This window comes from Tachypleus tridentatus, chromosome 12, assembly GCF_004210375.1.
Source record: "Tachypleus tridentatus isolate NWPU-2018 chromosome 12, ASM421037v1, whole genome shotgun sequence".
In the NCBI taxonomy this organism is placed as follows: Eukaryota; Metazoa; Arthropoda; class Merostomata; order Xiphosura; family Limulidae; genus Tachypleus; species Tachypleus tridentatus.
The window spans coordinates 61,868,977-61,874,976 of record NC_134836.1 but is presented as its reverse complement, the minus strand read 5'-3'; the positions used below and the strand labels follow the sequence as shown (position 1 = coordinate 61,874,976).

The window sequence follows — 6,000 nt, the reverse complement described above, 5'->3', positions numbered from 1 at the left end:
TTCCGCGTATACAAAGAAGAAATCGTAACGCACTGCGCAAGATAACAGAGACTGCTTTCTCACGATTCGTGCAAATACGAAACAAGTCCCGCCTTATAACTGTAGCACTGTTAATACGCTAACCAATACTACACAAGCTGCAATAAAACTAAGATTTAAAGACATCAAATCAGCATCTATCTTTTAGAGTAATCCTGAAGGAAAAACGTATGGATATCTCTTTGGGTTGGCCATTGCAGTTGTCTGTAGCTAAATGTCGATAACATAAAACAATTAATTCTTGCGGAGGTTCACGTGTAGTGCAGATTTCAGTATAAATTGATACCAACGACTACGCAGACCTGAATTGTACTAGCAAAATTAGGTGGTGCAGTTTGGACAGACTTCATCTTGGAGAAATATAGATGGCGCCACTGAATTACAAAAGAATTGACCATCACTTACCATAACTACACTCTATGAATGAGTAAAGTGATATAGCTAAAGAAATTCGTTAAAGTAGGAAAAAAGAAAGAAATTTATTCGATATGCTTCCATTAATATTCCAGATTTGACTGATTGGTAAGTCGTACAGTTCTTTTAATTCAAGCACTTTATCCAAAAGCATCAAGTGAATACAGATCTGGATATTTAGAGTAACAATAATAGTTAGGTTTATAATAGAGAAATTACTTAAGGAATAACTTTATTATTTCACCTAATACTTCAAGTATTAAAAGTGGAAAGTAAATGGACGTAGAATTAGAATCCTCGCTGGTATAAGGTGGGGGTGAAGCTGGCAATGTGGTATTTTTATAAGGGGTGAAGCTGGCAGTATGGTATTTTTTATAAGGTGGGGTGAAGCTTGCAGTGTGGTATTTTTTATAAGGTGGGGTGAAGCTTGCAGTGTGGTATTTTTATAAGGTGGGGTGAAGCTGGGAGTGTGGTATTTTTTATAAGGTGGGGTGAAGCTGGCAGTGTGGTATTTTTTATAAGGTGGGGTGAAGCTGGCAGTGTGGTATTTTTTATAAGGTGGGGTAAAGCTGGCAGTGTGGTATTTTTTATAAGGTGGGGTGAAGCTTGCAGTGTGGTATTTTATAAGGTGGGGTGAAGCTTGCAGTGTGGTATTTTATAAGGTGGAATGAAGCTTACAGTGTGGTATTTTTTTATAAGGTGGGGTAAAGCTGGCAGTGTGGTATTTTTTATAAGGTGGGGTGAAGCTTGCAGTGTGGTATTTTTTATAAGGGGTGAAGCTGGCAGTATGGTATTTTTTATAAGGGGTGAAGCTGGCAGTATGGTATTTTTTATAAGGTGGGGTGAAGCTGGGAGTGTGGCATTTTTTATAAGGTGGGGTAAAGCTGGCAGTGTGGTATTTTTTATAAGGTGGGGTAAAGCTGGCAGTGTGGTATTTTTTATAAGGTGGGGTAAAGCTGGCAGTGTGGTATTTTTTATAAAGGGTGAATCTGGCAGTGTGGTATTTTTATAAGGTGGGGGTGAAGCTGGCAGTGTGGTATTTGTTACACAATTCAAACTTCAAAACAGCAGAAGAACGGTGATTTTTGTGCATTTTGGAGCATCATGATGTGCTGATTAAATAATGAGCACATCAGGAAAATGTTTAAAATCCGTATATGAACAGTTATGGACATTTAACCTGTTCAGTGCCGTAGACGAGATAACTCGTCCAAGTCGATCGGTAGCACAGTGCCACGGACGAGTTAATTCGTTCTCAATAATACCTAACTTCAACGCTAGATGTCAGCACCATACATGCATTTGACCTTCTTACAAATTGTTTCACTTTCGATCCAAAATGGCGTCACGAAAAAAGTTACAAAATGAAGAAGCATCAGAGTTGTATTGCAGCAGCTGAAATATTTGGCAGTCAATAGGTTAAGCTTCACTACTGAGAAGTCGTTATAAAAATACACTATATTTAAGGGTCGTATATAAAACTTCTGCTGTTTCACAAAGTTTACATCACTCCATAAACGACTTGTTAACACTAAGTGTTTCATTAACACTGATATTTGACATTTCTTAAGTGTAACTTGGGACGTATAACAGTTGTAATCTCTTGCAATTACATTTCGGCAGAAAACGTCAATGATAATTATATGTTTTTGAAATCTTTCTTTGGAAGACTTAACCAGTTGCTTACCGTAGCGTGTATAATATCCTTGAACCCCTATATCGCAACTCTAGGTGGGACAGTGGGAAGTTTACGGATGTAAATTCTAATTTGCGTTATTCAAACAGCCCACTGTGTAACTTTGCGCTGCAAAAAAACAAAAATAACTGCCATAATTCAGATCTCTTAGTATCAAATAATTTACCATGTTGAATACCATTGCAATCTTTGGAACCGTTAAAGATACAAAATGAGACAATAAAATATTCATGGTCTACTCCTATCACACGCTTGTTCATCATTAAAACAATTAATAAAATGTGTTCGTTCATACAAATGCACGAGAGCTTTCGTTTGATGGTATTAAATTCCATGTAACTCCGATGCATGTCTTACTTGGATCCATAAATGTTTACTTTTCTAATGGTTATTGTACTCGTTCGTTTCTTTGTTTTAGTTCCCAAGAAAAGATCCTTAGCTGAGGTCTTAAATACTCTCTGAATGCCATAAGTTCAGTCACTATTATATGGTGCATCCATATTAGATATCTAAAAAATGATCACAGCTCAGAATTACAAGTAAGTGCCAACTCCGACACTAGTCACAAACACCTGACGTTCGTGTTTTCCAAACACCAGAAAAGTTTAACTTGAGCCTATCTTAACTGTTAATGCTCGATACACTTGCATAGCCTGAAACGAGAGACACTGACTTTTAGTTGGTTCATCTGTATGCTAAGCCTGATCTTATAAGTTGCAAGCACGTGATGCTCGCGTCTTTCCAAAACACTTTGAACTTTTCTTTAACTCAAACTCAGCTTAATTAATTGTAACTCGATACACTTGAATAGCTTGAAGCTCAGATTCGGTTTAATTGCACGTTAAGCCTAAACACTTAATCAACAACACTTGATGTGTGTTCCAAGCACCTAAATGGAAGCTTCGTTCACACCTAGCTCAACTGCATGTAATCTTTCAACACAATCGTCACGAACTGCTGTATCATAACATCCTCGATCAGGCCAAAACATACAATAATTATGATAATCTTAAACTGACCAGAGTGAACTGAGACATTAACTTTAATCACATCTTGAACGTTTGTCTTTCCAGCGATCTCGATGCAGGCCCTGAAATACTTATCACAACCATCAAAAGAAATGAAAACCAAGAATAAACTTGCATTTAGTTTGGAACGTGTTCTAAAAGACAAGATGTACAAGTTTTCAGGTGTGTTATGGTCACTACGTATTTCAACTCTATAGATGTTTTCACATGCGTGTCACAACTAATCCATGATAAATTTTAAAAAAATCATACGATTACTTATTATTTCTAATTTTTACCTTTATACACAAAAAATCATTTTCAGCGCTGTTTGCTCAAATTAAAAAAAAAAAGTTTTACAATTATTATGGAAACGTGATTAGAGATGTTTTAACAATTTCACCAAGAAAATGTTTCCCTGAAGCTAATCTCTGCGTTAGTATAGTGTACAGTGCTTACAGAAATACAAATGTGAGGGTCTACGGTTCGGATCCAGTTATCAGGAAAACTTTTGGCACTTTGGAGCCGTCAGTCCTAAGATACGATATTACATGGCTGGATCATAGACTCGCAATCTCCTGACCATGGGATAGAAATTTTTTCAGTGGTATTAAAAGGTAAGGTTCGATCCCACTATTCGTGAGTCGTATATTATCCCAAGAGTTGGCGGTAGGTGGTGTTGAATAGTTACCATCGCTCTAGACTAACATTTATAAATCGGAAACTGCTGGAGCTGATAGTCGTCCATTACTTTCCAACAATCGCACAAAATAACAACAAAAATGAATAATTATTAATACATTTGTGGTTATTGTATTAATACTGTCTGTATTATATTCTTTAAAAACAAAACTGTGCAGTCTAGTGAGTAAACGACGTTAATGTTTATTATTGAAGCGTGCACAAATATCTGAAGTTGATTATACAGTTACTTTTATAACATCAGTCGATGGACTTTTCGTAACAGGCTTAAAATGTAAGAATATATAACAGTTAACTGTTCTCTTTGTAGGTTACTTTAAAACAATTTTGTAAAATACGTTCATCATTTCGTAATAATTACTAATGCCTGGCCTGTATATTGTGATAAATGCTTGTTTGTATATTTAACCACTAGATGGCTCTGCAAATGCAAGTGTATCAACATTTGTGGACATTCTAAAAATTGCAGTTGGACGTCAAGAGTATTATAAAATATTTGTTTGTTTGGTTTGTTCCGAATTTTGGGCAGAGCTGCAGGAGGATTACCTGCGAAATCCGTCCCTAACTTAAGAGTGACCAGAGGGAAGGGAGATAGTTAACATCACTCACCAGTAATTTTGAGGCTACTCTATTATCAAAGTATTGAACGTGACTTTATAACTCACCCATGGCTGAAAGGACAAGCTTGATGGTGGGACGGGATTCCAACCTTCGACCCTCAAAATGCGAGGTGAGAATCCTAACCATTGATCATGTCGATCCATCATGAATGAACCATGATAATTTTGGGATTTTTAAATATTTATTGAAAAAAACAACTCAAAATAGTTTATTTAGAATATCACGAATATTCAGTTTTTAAGTGTAATAAATCTGTATTAAGTTGTTTGAATTAAGCACAAGCTACGCAGTGAGCTATCTGTGCTCTGCCCACCATGGGTATCGAAACCCGGTTTTTAGCGCTTTACGACCGCAGACATACCGCAGAGCCACTGGGGTCATATACATTAAGATTCTTCTCAACCTACAGTAAAACACAGGAAGTAATTATAAACAGTCGAGTTATTACAAATAACTTCGTTAATTTTCAGCCGCGGCAATAAGGCTTATAGAATGGCTGAGTTTTCCAACTACAAATATTTAGCTTATAGCCCCGTAATCTTTTAACCAATTTGAGATCTATTCTTACAGACGAAAATCCTTTCATTTGATCTGTTTGACCACGACAAGGTCTTGTAGATTAATTTACTCTAACCCTGCTTAGACTCATTTAAATTTGAGGGAAAGCTCGTAGAGATCCTAATGAATAATAAACGTAGAAAATCGAACAAAGTATACTCGCGTACCTCACGCTGGTACACAAAAAAAAAGCTAATAAATAATTTTAAAATAGAGTCCCTCTTCTTAATCCTGTATTAAAGAATTAAGTGCAGTTATGATAATTGTAGTGTATATTTATATGTAAAACATTCAAAATACAGTTTATTTTGCCGTATTGATGATTGATCTTATGTTTCCATATGATGTTACTAGATGGCGAGAGGGTATCGGTAATTTAAAAATTTTAAATCCTATAATGGTAGTTTTAAGTCGAAATCCGTTACATCTTAGCAGTGTAAGAAGACGATTGCATTATCAAATGAACTCTAAGATTCATCTTGAATCCCTTGGCCATTAATGAATGAGGGTGTCCACTAACATTTTCACGAATATTACTTTGTTTCTACCGGATTCAGTAACGATCACGTGTTAAAAGTATAGTAACCAAAATTTTTTCACAAAATCTAGCGTTAAGAATTAAACTCTTTTGATGTTTTAATGATTATAAAATATCCTACTATATCAGCCACTTTCTCCGTCACTAGCATTTATGACATGGGAGATAATTTCTTTTGTTACATAGTACCTTAAGTTATTTGTTATCTTATCGAATATTTTTGATTTCCACCTACATTGTGTCCCAGTTATACCTAATGTTAATATAAATAAAGTGCAAGATATTACGTCATAGTTCTTAAACACTATCGATTGTTAAGTAAACTTCCATTAAACAGCAGGAATATTGTAGGAATGAACATCAGTTGATCATGGCTGCCGTTTAAAAGTTGATAAGTAGCGGGCTTAGTTTATTAGTAGCACATT

At 35.6% G+C, this 6,000-nt stretch overlaps 1 protein-coding gene across 2 annotated transcripts in view; it reads left to right on the top strand.

Moving 5' to 3' along the window:
• The first annotated feature begins 265 nt into the window (after positions 1–265).
• LOC143233408 (paired box protein Pax-6-like) overlaps positions 266–6,000 on the top strand; it is a 239,046-nt gene continuing 233,311 nt past the window's right edge. Inside the window, exon 1 of one of the 2 annotated variants that reach the window (XM_076469620.1) lies at positions 266–561. The gene's annotated coding sequence lies outside the window, so the exon portion shown is untranslated. Of the gene's footprint in view, positions 562–4,486; positions 4,589–6,000 lie in introns of those variants that run through there. The other variant, XM_076469621.1, reaches the window with a different exon arrangement.